Below are 13,132 nucleotides of genomic sequence, written 5' to 3'. Positions count from 1 at the left end.
GACCAGACCGAGCATTACAGCAGTAGGATTGGTAGCACGCAGAGGGGGACCCGATCGATCCCTGGGTTGCGCATCCTGCCCCTCTGCCCGGCTGAGCGCCCGCACGCTTGTTTCGTGGGTTGACTTAGGCATACGGAGTTCATTCCCAGTCTAAGCATACGGAGTTCATTCCTAGTCTAAGATAAGACCAGACCGAGGGTTGCGGCAGCACATGCTTGGCTCGGGCATGTGCTGGTGCCACATTTTTCTTCGCCGGGGCACCATCGCCGGAGCATCACCGGAGAACCTAGCCAACGGCATTGGGGTTCCGACGACCGGGGGGCCGGGAGGGGTGTGCGCACATGATGTGTGATGGGTGCTGGTACTTGGCCCTTATATGGGCCCCCTATCCCTCATCAAACCTTGAGAACTCACACTCCCTTAAAGAGCATTTGAGATTTTACAAGTTTGCTGCCAGTAGCCATTAAAGTGTTTGAAATGGGGACACTTTTTTCAAATGGTCACAAAATCTTGTACACTTCGAATTTTTAGCTGAATTTTTTTGTGCATGCCAACAAAAATACAAGGATCACGTCTACCAAGTTTGGGGCCAAAATTCCTTCCAAAAAAATTTTAAAAAATCCTGAACCGTAAAAAGTTTCAAAAATCATGAAAAATAGAAAACGAGTCGTCTTGCCATGAAACTTCATGTCAAGGCTTAAGGGACCATTGTATGAATTTACAAGCAATAAAAATGGCATTGGCACACAGAAATATGAAGATGTGCCTAAACCCACCTACCACCCTATCGATCCACGGCTTGCGCATCCCGTCTCTCTGGCCGACGTAGTGCCCGCCCGCTTGTTTCATCGATGGGCTTAGGCATACGGAGTTCATTCCCAGTCTAAGATCGGGCCAGACCAAGGTTTGCGGCAGCAGGATCGGCAGCACACAGAGGGGACCCGACCGATCCCCGACTTGCGCATCCCGCCCCTCTGGCGGCTGAGCGCCCGCACGCTCGTTTCGTGGGTTCACTTAGTCATACGGAGTTCATTCCCAATCTAAGCAGACGAAGTTCATTCCCAGTCTAAGATCGGACTGGATCGAGGGATGTGGCAGCACATGCTGGGCTCGGGCATATGCTGGTGTCGCATTTTTCTTCATCGGGATACCATCGTCGGAGAACCTGACCGACGGCATTGGGGTTCCAGCGATCGGGGGGGCCGAGGGCGTGTGTGCACATGATGTCTGATGGGTGCTAGTACTTGGCCCTTATATTGGCCCCCTATCCCTCATCAAACCTCAAGAACTCACACCCCCTTAAAGAGCATTTGAGATTTTACAGGTTTGCTGCCAGTAGCCATTAAAGTGTCTAACATGGTGACACTTTTTTCAAATGGTCACAAAATCATGTACACTTCGAGTTTTTAGCTGAATTTTTTTGTGCATGCCAACAAAAATACAAGGATCACGTCTACCAAGTTTGGGACTAAAACTCCTTCCAAAAAAATTCTAAAAAATCCCAAACCGAAAAAAGTTTTAAAAATTATGAAAAATAGAAAACGAGTCGTCTTGCCATGAAACTTCACGAGAAGTCTTAAGGGACCATTGGATGAATTTACAAGCCATAAAAATGGCATTGGCACGCAGAAATATGAAGATGTGCCTAAACCCACCTACCACCCTATCAATCCACGGCTTGTGCATCCCGTCTCTCTGGCTGACGTAGTGCCTGCGCCCGCCCACTCATTTCATCGGTTGGCTTAGGCATATGGAGTTCATTCCCAGTCTAAGATTGGATCGGATCAAGGGTTACGATAGTAGGATCGGCAGCACGTAAAGGGGGACCCAATCGATCCCCGATTTGTGCATCCCGTCCCTCTGGCCGGCTGAACGCTTGCATGTTCATTTTGTGGGTTGACTTAGACATACGGAGTTCATTCCCAGTCTAAGCATACGGAGTTGATTCCCAGTATAAGATCAAACCAGACCGAGGGTTACGGCTGCACATGCTAGGCTCGGGCATGTGCTAGTGCCGTATTTTTCTTCACCGGGGCACCATCGTCGGAGCATCACCGGAGAACCTGATCGGCAGCATTGGGGTTCCGATGATCGGGGGGGCCGGGGGGGTGTGCACACATGATGTGCGGTGGGTGCTGGTGCTTGGCCCTTATATTGGCCCCCTATCCCTCATGAAACCTTGAGAACTCACACCCTTTTAAAGAGCATTTGAGATTTTGCAGGTTTGCTACCAGTAGCCATTAAGGTCTCTGAAATGGGGACACTTTTTTCAAATGGTCACAAAATCTTGTACACTTCGAGTTTTTAGCTGAATTTTTTTATGCATGCCAACAAAAATAAAAGGATCACGTCTACCAAGTTTGGGGCCAAAACTCCTTCCGAAAAAAATTTTTAAAAATCCCGAACCACAAAAAGTTTCAAAAATCGTGAAAAATAGAAAACGAGTCATCTTGCCATGAAACTTCACGTGAAGGCTTAAGGGACCATTGTATGAATTTACAAGCCATAAAAATGGCATTGAAATGTAGAAATATTAAGATATGCCTAAATCCGCCTACCACCCTATCGATCCACGGCTTGCGCATCCCGTCTCTCTGGCCGGCGTAGTGCCCGCCTGCCCGCCCACTCGTTTCGTCGGTTGGCTTAGGCATACGGAGTTCATTCCCAATCTAAGATTGGACCGGACCGGACCGAGGGTTACGACAGTAGGATTGGCAGCATGTAGGGGGAACCAAGACGATCCCCGGCTTGCGTACCCCGCCCCTCTGGCCGGCTAAGTGCCCACACGCTCGTTTCATGGGTTGGCTTAGGCATACGGAGTTCATTCCCAGTCTAAGATCGGATCGGACTGAGCGTTACGATAGCACATGCTGGGCTCAGGCATGTGCTGTTGCCGCATTTTTCTTCGTCAGGGCACCGACGATCGGGGTGGTCGGGGGGGTGTGCGCACATGATGTGCGATGGCTGCTGGTACTTGGCCCTTATATTGGCCCCATATCCCTCATCAAACCTCGAGAACTTGCACCCCCTTAAAGAGCATTTGAGATTTTACAGGTTTGCTGCCAGTAGCCATTAAAGTGTCTGAAATGGGACACTTTTTTCAAATGGTCACAAAATCTTGTACACCTCGAGTTTTTAGCTGAATTTTTTTTTCATGCCAAAAAAAATACAAGGATCACGTCTACCAAGTTTGGGGCCAAAAATCCTTACGAAAAAATTTTAAAAAATCTTGAACCGTAAAAAGTTTTGAAAATCGTGAAAAATAGAAAACGAGTCGTCTTGCCATGAAACTTCACGTGAAGGCTTAAGGGACCATTGTACGAATTTACAAGCCATAAAAATGGTATTGGCATGCAGAAATATGAAGATGTGCCTAAACCCACCGACCACCCTATCGATCCATCGCTTGCGGATCCCGTCTCTCTGGTCGGCGTAGTGCCCGTCCGTCCACTCGCCCGTTCATTTCGTCGGTTGGCTTAGGCATAAGGAGTTCATTCCCAGTCTAAGATCGGATCAGATCGAGGGTTGGGGTAGCGTGATCGACAGCACGCAGAGGGGGACCCAGCCGATCCTCGGCATGCGCATCCAGCCCCTCTGGCCGGCTGACCGCCCGCACGTTTGTTTTTTGGGTTGACTTAGGCATACGGAGTTCATTCCCAGTCTAAGCATAGGGAGTTCATTCCCAGTCTAAGATCGGACCGAAGCGAGGGTTGCGGCAGCACATGCTGGGCTCAGGCATGTGCTGGTCCCGTATTTTTCTTCGTCGGGGCACCATCATCGGAGAACCTGACCGGCGGCATTGGGGTTTCGACGATCCGGGGGGTTGGGGAGGTGTGCGCACATGATGTGCGATGGGTGCTAGTACTTGGCCCTGATAGTGGCCACCTATCTCTCATCAAATCTCGAGAACACACACCCCCTTAAAGAGCATTTGAGATTTTACAGGTTTGCTGCCAGTAGCCATTAAAGTGTCTGAAATGGGGACACTTTTTTCTAATGGTCACAAAATCTTGTACACTTCGAGTTTTTAGCTGAATTTTTTTGTGCATGCTAAAAAAAATACAAGGATCACGTCTACCGAGTTTGGGGCCAAAACTCCTACCAAAAAAATTTTAAAAAATCCCGAACCGCAAAAAGTTTCAAAAGTCATGAAAAATAGAAAATGAGTTGTCTTGCCATGAAACTTTACGTAAAGGCTTACGGGACCATTGTATGAATTTACAAGCCATAAAAATGGCATTGGCATGCAGAAATATGAAGATGTGCCTAAACTCACCTACCACCCTATCGTTCCGTGGCTTGCGCATCCTGTTTCTCTGGCGTGCGGGCCCGTCCGCTCGTTTCATCGGTTCTCTTAGACATACAGAGTTCATTGCCAGTCTAACATCTGACCAGACCGAGGGTTGTGGTAGCAGGAATGGTAGCACGTAGAGGGGGACCTGGCAAATCCCCAACTTGAGCATCCCGCCCCTCTGGCCGGCTGAGCGCCCGCACGCTCGTTTCGTGAGTTGACTTCGGCATACGGAGTTCATTCCCAGTCTAAGATCAGACCGGACCGAGGGTTGTGGTAGCACATGCTGGGCTCGGGCATGTGCTGTTGCCGCATTTTGCTTCGTCAGGGCACCATCGCCGGAGCATCGCCAGAGAACTTGACTGGCGGCATTGGGTTTCCGGCTTTCGGGGGGGCCGGGGGGGTGTGCGCACATGATGTGTGATGGGTGCTGCTACTTGGCCCTTATATTGGCCCCCTATCCCCCATCAAACCTCAAGAACTCACACCCCCTTCAAGAGCATTTGAGATTTTACAGGCTTGTTGCCATTAGCCATTAAAGTGTTTGAAATGGGGACACTTTTTTCAAATGGTCACAAAATCTTGTACACTTTGAGATTTTTGCTGATATTTTTTGTGCATGCCAACAAAAATACAAGGATCATGTCTACCAGGTTTGGCACCAAAACTCCTTCCAAAAAAATTTTAAAAAATCTTGAACCGCAAAAAGTTTTAAAAATCATGAAAAATAGAAAATGAGTCGTCTTGCCCTGAAACTTCTTGTGAAGGCTTAAGGGACCATTGTATGAATTTACAAGCCATAAAAATGGCATTGGCACGCAGAAATATGAAGATGTGTCTAAGCCCACTTACCACCCTATCGATCCACGGCTTGGGCATCCCGTCTCTCTGGCCGACGTAGTGCCCGCCCGCTCGTTTCGTCGATTGGCTTAGGCATACGAAATTCATTCCCTGTCTAAGATTGCACCAGACCGAGGTTTGTGGCAGCATGATCGATAGCACGCAGAGGGAGACCCAGTCGATCCCCGGCTTGCGCATCCAGCCCCTCTGGCCGGCTGAGCGCCCGTACGCTCGTTTCGTGGGTTGACTTAGGCATACGGGGTTCATTCCCAGTGTAAGCATACGGAGTTCATTGCTAGTCTAAGATCCGACTGGACCGAGCATTACGGCAGCACATGCTAGGTCCGGGCATGTGCTGGTGCCGCATTTTTCTTCGTTGGGGCACCATCGTCGGAGCATCGTCGGATAACCTGACCGGTGGCGTTTGGGTTCCGACGACCGGGGGGGCCGGGGGGTGTGCGAACATGATGTGCGATGGGTGCTGGTACTTAGGCCTTACAATGGCCCCCTATCCCTCATCAAACCTCGGGAACTGACACCCCCTTAAAAAGCATTTGAGATTTTATAGGTTTGCTTCCAGTAGCCATTAAAGTGTCTGAAACGGGGACACTTTTTTCAAATGGTCACAAAATCTTGTACACTTCAAGTTTTTAGCTGAATTTTTTTTTGCATGCCAACAAAAATAAAAGGATCATGTCTACCAAGTTTGGGGCTAAAACTCCTTCCTAAAAAATTTTAAAAAATCGCGAACCGTAAAAAGTTTCAAAAATCATGAAAAATAGAAAACGAGTCGTCTTGCCATGAAACTTCACGTGAAGGCTTAAGGGACCATTGTATGAATTTAAAAGCCATAAAATTGGCATTGGCCCACAGGAATATGAAGATGTGCCTAAACCCACCTACCACCCTATTGCTCCACGGCTTGCGCATCCCGTCTCTCTGGCCGGTGTAGTGCCCGCCCGCCCGCCCGGCCGCTCGTTTCGTCGGTTGGCTTAGGCATACCGAGTTCATTCCCACTCTAAGATCGGACCAGATCGAGGGTTATGGTAGCAGGATAGGCAGCACACAGAGGGGGACCCGGCCGATCCTTGGCTTGCGCATCGCGCCCCTCTGGCCTACTGAGTGCCCGCACCCTCGTTTCGTGGGTTGACTTAGGCAGACGGAGTTCATTCCCAGAATAAGCATACGAAGTTCATTCCCAGTCTAAGATCAGATCGGACCAAGGGTTGCGACAGCACATGCTGGGCTCGGGCATGTGCTGGTGCCGCATTTTTCTTTGTCGGGGCACCATCGCCGGAGCATCGCCAGAGCATCGTCGGAGAACCTGACCGGTGGCATTGGGGTTCCGACGATCGGGGGGGCGGGGGTGTGCGCACATAATGTGCGATGGGTGCTGGTACTTGGCCCTTATATTGGCCCCCTATCCCTCATCAAACCTCGAGAACTCACACCCCCTTCAAGAGCATTTGAGAATTTACAGGTTTGCTGCCAATAGCAATTAAAGTGTCTTAAATGGGGACACTTTTTTCAAATGGTCACAAAATCTTGTACACTTTGAGTTTTTAGCTGAATTTTTTTGTGCATACCAAAAAAAATACAAGGATCCCGTCTACCAAGTTTGTCCCCAAAACTCCTTCCGAAAAAATTTTAAAAAATCCCGAATCGTAAAAAGTTTTAAAAATCGTGAAAAAAAGAAAACTAGTCGTCTTGCCATGAAACTTCACGTGAAGGCTTAAGGGACCATTTTACGAATTTACAAGCCATGAAAATGGCATTGGCACACAGAAATATGAAGATGTGCCTAAACCCACCTACCACCCTATCGATCCACGGCTTGTGCATCCTGTCTCTCTGGCCGACGTAGTGCCCGACCGCCCGCCTGCCCGCCCGCTCAATTTGTCGGTTGGCTTAGGCATATGGAGTTCATTCCCAGCCTAAGATTGGACCGGACCAAGGGTTACGACAGCAGGATCGACAGCACGCAGAGGGGGACCCGACCAATCCCCGACTTGCGCATCCCGCCCCTCCGGTCGGCTGAGCACCCGCACGCTTGTTTCGCGGGTTGACTTAGGCATACGGAGTTCATTCCCAGTCTAAGATCAGATCGGATTGAGGGTTCCAGTAGCACATGCTAGGCTTGGGCATGTGCTGGTGCCACATTTTTCTTCGTCGGGGCACCATCGTCGGAGCATCGTCGGAGAACCTGACCGACGGCATTAGGGTTCCGGTGATTGGGGGGATGGGGGAGGGGGTGTGCGCACATGATGTGCGATAGGTGCTGGTACTTGGCCCTTATATTGGCCCCCTATCCCTCATCAAACCTTGAGAACTTACACCCCCTTAAAGAGCATTTGCGATTTTACAGGTTTGCTGCCAGTAGCCATTAAAGTGTCTTAAATGGGGACATTTTTTTCAAATGGTCACAAAATCTTGTACACTTCGAGTTTTTAGCTGAATTTTTTTATGCATGCCAAAAAAAATACAAGGATCACGTCTACAAAGCTTGGTGGCAAAATTCCTTTCAAAAAAATTTAAAAAAATCCCGAACCGTAAAAGGTTTCAAAAATCGTGAAAAATAGAAAACGAGTCATCTTGCCATGAAACTTCACGTGAAGGCTTAAGGGACCATTGTATGAATTTACAAGCCATAAAAATGGCATTGCCATGCAGAAATGTGAAGATGTGACTAAACCCACCTACCACCCTGTCGATCCACGACTTGCGCATCCCGTCTCTCTGGCCGATGTAGTGCCCGCCTGCCAGCTCGTTTCGTCGGTTGGCTTAGGCATGTGGAGTTCATTCCTAGTCTAAGATCAGAACGGACCAAGGGTTGCAATAGTAGGATCGACAGCACATAGAGTGGGACCCGGTCGATCCCCGACTTGCTCATCCTACCCCTCTGGCTGGTTGAGCGCCCGCATGCTCGTTTCGTGGGTTGACTTAGGCATACGGAGTTCATTCATAGTCTAAGTATACGGAGTTCATTCACAGTCTAAGATCAAACTGGATCGAGGGTTGCGGTAGCACATGCTGGGCTCGGGCATGTGCTGGTGCCGCATTTTTCTTCGTCGGGGCATCATCGTCGGAGCATCGCCAGAGAACCTGACCGGCGGCATTGGGGTTCCGACGATCGGGAGGGCCGAGGGGGGTGTGCGCACATGATGTGCAATGGGTGCTCGTACTTGGCCCTTATATAGGCCCCCTATCTCTCATCAAACCTCGAGAACACACACCCCCTTAAAGAGCATTTGAGATTTTACAAGTTTGCTGCCAGTAGCCATTAAAGTGTCTGTAATGGGGACACTTTTTTCAAATGGTCACAAAATTTGTACACTTTGAGTTTTTGGCTGAATTTTTTTATGCATGCCAACAAGAAAACAAGGGTCACGTCTAGCAAGTTTGGGGCCAAAACGCCTTCCAAAAAAATTTTAAAAAATCTCGAACCGCAAAAAGTTTCAAAAATCGTGAAAAATAGAAAACGAGTCATCTTGCAATGAAACTTCATGTGAAGGCTTAAGGGACCATTGTATGAATTTACAAGCCATAAAAATGGCATTGGCGTGCAGAAAATATGAAAATGTGCCTAAACCCACCTACCACCTTATTGATCCACGGCTTGCGCATCCCGTCTCTATGGTCGGCGTAGTGCCCTCCCGCCCGCCCGCCCACTCGTTTCGTCGATTGGCTTAGGCATACAGAATTCATTCCCAGTCTAAGATCAGATCAGATCGAGGGTTCTAATAGTAGGATCGGCAGCACCTAGGGGGGACCCGGTCGATCCTCGGCTTGCGCCTCTCGCCCATCTGGTCGACTGAGCGCCCGCACGCTCGTTTCATAGGTTGACATGGGCATACGGAGTTCATTCCCAATCTAAGCATATAGAGTTCATTCCCAATCTAAGATCAAACCGGACCGAGGGTTGCGGCAGCACATGCTGGGCTCGGGCATGTGCTGGTGCCATATTTTTCTTCGTCGGGGCACCATCACCGGAGCATCATCGGAGAACCTGACCGGTGGCATTGGGGTTCTGGCGATCGGGGGGCCGGGGGTGCGCACATGATGTGCGATGGGTGCTGGTACTTGGCCCATATATTGGCCCCCTATCCCTCATCAAACCTCGAGAACTCACATCCCCTTAAAGAGCATTTGAGATTTTACCGGTTTGCTGCCAGTAGCCACTAAAGTGTCTGAAATGGGGACACTTTTTTCAAATGGCCACAAAATCTTGTGCACTTCGAGTTTTTAGTTGAATGTTTTTGTGCATGCCAAGAAAAATACAAGGGTCACGTCTACCAAGTTTGGGGCCAAAATTCCTTTCGAAAAAATTTTAAAAAATCCCGAACCACAAAAACTTTCGAAAATCATGAAAAATAGAAAAAGAGTCGTCTTGCGATGAAACTTCACGTGAAGGCTTAGGGGACCATTGTATGAATTTACAAGCCATAAAAATGGCATTGGCATGCAGAAATATGAAGATGTGCCTAAACCCATCTACCACCCTATCGATCCACGGGTTGCTCACCTCGTATTTGGCCGACGTAGTTCCCGCCTGCTCGCCCACCCGCTCGTTTCCTTGGTTGGCTTATGCATACGGAGTTCATTCCCAGTCTAAGATCAGACCAGACCGAGGGTTGTGACAGCAGGATTGGCAGCACGTAGAGGGGGACCTGGCCGATTCCCGGCTTGCGCATCTTGCCCCTCTGGCCGGCTGAGTGCCCGCACGCTCGTTTTGTGGGATGACTTAGGCATACCGAGTTCATTCCCAATCTAAGCATACGGAGTTCATTCGTAGTCTAAGATCGAACATGATCGAGGGTTACGGCAGCACATGCTGGGCTCGGGCATGTGCTGGTGCCACATTTTTCTTCGCCAGGACACCATCATCGGAGCATCGCTGGAGAACCTGACCGGTGGATTAGGGTTACGGCGATCGTGGGTGCCGGAGGGGGTGTGCGCACATGATCTGCGATGGGTGCTGGAACTTGGCCCTTATATTGGCCCCCTATCCCTCATCAAACCTCAAGAACTCACACCCCCTTGAAGAGCATTTGAGATTTTACAGGTTTGCTGCCAGTAGCCATTAAAGTGTTTGAAACGGGGACACTTTTTTCAAATAGTCACAAAATCTCGTACACTTCGTGTTTTTTGCTGAATTTTTTTGTGCATGTCAACTAAAATTCCAGGATCACGTCTACCAAGTTTCGGACCAAAACTCCTTCCAAAAAAATTTTAAAAAATCCCGAACCGCAAAAAGTTTTAAAAATCGTGAAAAATAGAAAACCAGTCGTCTTGCCGTGAAACTTCACGTGAAGGCTTAAGGGACCATTGTATGAATATATAAGCCATAAAAATGGAATTGGCACGCAGAAATATGAAGATGTGCCTAAGCCGACGTACCACCCTATCGATCCACGCCTTGCGCATCCCGTCTCTCTGGCCGACGTAGTGCCTGCCCGCCCGCCCGCTCGTTTCGTCGATTGGCTTAGGCATACAGAGTTCATTCCCAGTCTAAGATTGGACCGGATCAAGGGTTGCAGTAGCAAGATCGGTAGCATGCAAAGGGGGACCTGACCGATCCTCGACTTGGGCATCCCGCCCCTCTGGTCGGCTGACCGCTCGCACGCTCGTTTCGTGGGTTGACTTAGGCATACGGAGTTCATTCCCAGTTTAAGCATATGGAGTTCATTCCCAGTCTAAGGTCGGACCAGACCGATGGTTGTGGTAGCACATGTTGGGCTCGAGCATGTGCTGGTGCCGCATTTTTCTTCGTCGGGGCACCATCTCGGAGCATCGTTGGAGAACTTGACCGGCGGCGTTGGGGTTCCGACGATTAGGGGGGCCGGGGGGGTGTGCGCACATGATGTGTGATGGGTGCTGGTACTTGGCCCTTATATTGGCCTCCTATCCCTCATCAAACTTCGAGAACTCACACCCCCTTAAAGAGCATTTGAGATTTTACAGGTTTGCTGCCAGTAGCCATTAAAGTGTCTAAAATGGGGACACTTTTTTCAAATGGTCACAAAATCTTGTACACTTTGAGTTTTTAGCTGAATTTTTTGTGCTTGCCAACAAAAATACAAGGATCATGTCTAGCAAGTTTGGGGCTAAAACTTCTATCGAACAAATTTAAAAAAAATCACAAACCGCAAAAAGTTTTGAAAATCGTGAAAAATAGAAAACGAGTCATCTTGCCATGAAACTTCACGTGAAGGCTTAACGGACCACTATATGAATTTACAAGCCATAAAAATTGGATTGGCACACAGAAATATGAAGATGCACGTAAACCCACCTACCACCCTATCGATCCACGGCTTGCGCATCCCGTCTCTCTGTCCGACGTAGTGCCTGCCCGCGCGCCCGCCTGCCCGCCTGCTCGTTTCATCGGTTGGCTTAGGCATACGGAGTTCATTTCCAGTCTAAGATCAGATCGGATCAAGGGTTGCAACAGCAGGATCAGCAGCACACATTGGGGGACCCGACTGATCCCCGGCTTGCGCATCCCGCCCCTCTGGCTGGCTGAGCGCCCGCACATTTGGTTCATGGGTTGACTTAGCCATACGGAGTTCATTCCTAGTCTAAGCGTACGGAGTTCATTCTCAGTCTAAGATCGGACCAGACCGAGGGTTGCGACAGCACATGCTGGGCTCGGGCATGAGCTGGTGCCGCATTTTTCTTCATCGGGACACCATCGTCGAAGCATCGTCGGAGAACCTGACTGGCGGCATTGGGGTTCCGGTGAACGGGGGGGCGGGGGGGTGTGCGCACATGATGTGCGATGGGTGCTGGTACTTGGCCCTTATAGTGGCCCCCTATCCCTCATCAAACCTTGAGAACTCAAACCCCCTTAAAGAGCATTTTAGATTTTATAGGTTTGCTGCCAGTAGCCATTAAAGTGTCTGAAATGGGGACACTTTTTTCAAATGGTCACAAAATCTTGAACACTTTGAGTTTTTAGTTGAATTTTTTTGTGCATGCCAAAAAAAATACAAGGATCATGTCTACCAAGTCTAGGGCCAAAAATCCTTCCGAAATAATTTTAAAAAATCCCAAACCGTGAAAAGTTTCGAAAATCATGAAAAATAGAAAACGAGTCGTCTTGCCATGAAACTTCACATGAAGGTTTAAGGGACCATTGTATGAATTTACAAGCCATAAAAATGGCATTGGAACATACAAATATGAAGATGTACCTAAACCCACCTACCACCCTTTTGATCCACGGCTTGCGCATCCCGTCTCTCTGGCCGACGTAGTGCTCGCCTGCCCGCCCGCCCCCTCATTTTGTCGGTTGGCTTAAGCATCGGAGTTCATTCCCAGTCTAAGATCAGACTGGACTGAGGGTTGTGACAGCAGGATCGATAGCACATAGAGAGGGACCTGACCAATCCCCGGCTTGCGCATCTTGCCCGTCTGGCCGGCTGAGCGCCCGTACGCTCATTTCGTGGGTTGACTTAGGCATACGGAGTTCATTCCTAGTCTAAGCATATGGAGTTCATTCCCAAAATAAGATCAGACTAGGCCGAGGGTTGTGGCAGCACAAGCTGGGCTCAGGCATGTGCTGGTGCCGCATTTGTCTTCGTCGGGGCACCTTCGTCGGAGCATCGTCGAAGAACCTGACCGGCAGCGTTCGGGTTCCAGCGATCGGGGGGCCAGGGGGTGTGCGCACATGATGTGCGATGGGTGCTGGTACTTGGCCCTTATATTGGCCCCCTATCCCTCATCAAACCTTGAGAACTCACACCCTCTTAAAGAGCATTTGCGATTTTACAGGTTTGCTGCCAGTAGCCATTAAAGTGTCTGAAATGGGGTCACTTTTTTCAAATGGTCACAAAATCTTGTACACTTCGAGTTTTTAGCTGAATGATTTTGTGCATACCAACAAAAATACAAGGATCACGCCTACCAAGTTTGGGGCCAAAACTCTTTTCGAAAAAATTTTAAAAAATCTCGAACCGCTAAAAGTTTTGAAAATCATGAAAAATAGAAAATGAGTCGTCT

The sequence above is a fragment of the Durio zibethinus genome, chromosome 1, assembly GCF_047325235.1.
Source record: "Durio zibethinus cultivar Kanyao isolate XHJ-2024 chromosome 1, ASM4732523v1, whole genome shotgun sequence".
Taxonomy (NCBI): Eukaryota; Viridiplantae; Streptophyta; class Magnoliopsida; order Malvales; family Malvaceae; genus Durio; species Durio zibethinus.
This window is presented reverse-complemented; position numbering follows the sequence as displayed.